The sequence below is a fragment of the Nanorana parkeri genome, unplaced genomic scaffold (genome assembly GCF_000935625.1).
Source record: "Nanorana parkeri isolate BGI_ZX_2015 unplaced genomic scaffold, ASM93562v1 scaffold171, whole genome shotgun sequence".
In the NCBI taxonomy this organism is placed as follows: Eukaryota; Metazoa; Chordata; class Amphibia; order Anura; family Dicroglossidae; genus Nanorana; species Nanorana parkeri.
In genome coordinates, this window is record NW_017306439.1 from 105,055 (window position 1) to 107,099 (window position 2,045).

At 46.7% G+C, this 2,045-nt stretch overlaps 1 protein-coding gene across 1 annotated transcript in view; it reads right to left on the reverse strand.

Moving 5' to 3' along the window:
* LOC108785620 (protein Wnt-11b-like) overlaps positions 1-2,045 on the reverse strand; it is a 7,796-nt gene that overhangs the window by 4,130 nt on the left and 1,621 nt on the right. The gene's annotated exons all lie outside the window — the stretch shown is intronic.

The following is a 2,045-nucleotide window of genomic DNA, read 5'->3' on the forward strand; positions in this document are numbered from 1 at the left end:
TCATTAAACATTTTAAATATACAAATTATATGAAAATAAAGTGAATAAAAATTAAATATATTTTTACTCACTTTTTGTATAAATATAATCTTGTATATTATATTTAAAATGTTTTTTTAATTATTAAAACACACATACACAATCTCATTACAAAAATGATATCAATAACAATATTTAGTGGGTGTCCAGACTATGCTCTGGACACCCACTTTCCTTGCCCTCATGTAAGATACTCCCAATTCTGCTCCTTCTTAAGGTGCCCATACACCTGCCTATTATCGTACGATAATCGCGGAAAAATCCAGCGATCGTGCGATAATTGGCAGGTGTATGGAAGATGTGCGACCGCTTCTACTGTACGGTCGCACGTCTTTTGTCTCCCGAGCATGCTTGAAAACCGGGTAAGTGGCGTTCTCGGGAGACAACTGCCACACAGAAAGTCGTGCGATGGTTGTAAGGTCATTAACATTTCCCACCAGCGTGCTCGGAAGACAAAAGACGTGCGACCTTACAGTAGAAACGGTCGCACGCCTTCCATACACCTGCCGATTATCGCGCGATCGCTGGATTTCCCGCGATTATGGTATGATAATCGGCAGGTGTATGGGCACCTTAAAGCTGCCCATAAATAATAAATGACAATTTCGTGATAAAGCAGTAGGACGATCTGATGTCTCCGGGCCAGACGCTGTTGACGTAAGCTTATCAGAGGAACAGGGACTGCACACGTTACAAAACCCCCTTTTGTGATTTCTGTTTGCCCCCCTGATAAGCCGGCAATGGAGGGGGGTCTGCTGACTGGTCCTCTTCATAGCTGGGAAAGGTGTCCCGAGTGCTCTCATCAGGCCTTCTAGTGCCTATGGCCCTAATGCCCAACCTGCCTCGGCCTGCAATGGCCGCGAGATCTCTAGCAGTCTAATGTAATGTGTCCTCAGACCAGGCCAATAACTCCTAGAGCATGTCCTGCTGCAGCACCAGAGGGGGCCCGCACGCTGCAAACGCCAGAGGGGGCCCGCACGCTGCAAACGCCAGAGGGGGCGGGGCCTGCACACTGGCAGGTCTCTGACCATCTCATTGATCATTATGTGCAGGTCTTTGCTCATGTCAGGGACCGCACTTGGGGGACCCCCTACATCAGGGATGGCCAAACTGCGGCCCTCCAGCTGTGGTGGAACTACAAATCCCATAAGGCTTTGCAAGATGCCCACAACCACAGACATGACTCCCGGAGAGAGATGCATCAGGGGATTTGTAGTTTCACCACAGCTGGAGGGCCGCAGTTTGGCCCTACATGAAGCACGTTGACCATCACCGGTCTATGGGCAGCTCAAATGGGGAGCCAAATAAAATCTAGGATTGGAAAGCGCAGACATCAGACATATGATAACAGATTATCTGGGAAAGGAGCCGATAGTGGTTCAGCATCATGTGGTAGACAGATAAGACGCGGCTCCCGTACTGATAAAGACATTTGTAGGAAGGGAGCAGCCAATGGACATATGCTGATTACCTTATTGGCAATTTGTACGGTTGATAAGCCTGGGAGGGAAGCGCTGGTAGTCCCATCTACACACAGTATAGAAAACTCTACCGGCCATAGACAAGGAGATATCTTTCCATCCACACACAAAGGCCGGGACCTCTACCATGATGACAGACAGGAAACGAGGATGGAAATCCCCCAACCACAACATTGACCGGAATAATAGGTTTGTTGTCTCTCTAGGGAAGGATAAATCCCCAAATCGGGTATTTATTGTCAAAGATTAAAAAAAAAAAAAAAAAAAGAAGAAGGAAAAGGGGAAATGCATACACATGCGCCAACACATGTGCATTGGCGCACATGCTGTGGTGGGAAACGGCTCTTGGTGATATGGATTCTCATCATACATAAAATGGAGAATCCATCAACACTCACCCCGTGCAGATACAGGACCTGCCAAATAGGTTCCATACACACAGGAAGAGAAATGAGCAGATTTGATTGGCTCGTAAAAAGGTCTTTAGACACAACAGATAAAGGTGATGAGTTATGAAGGAACTAG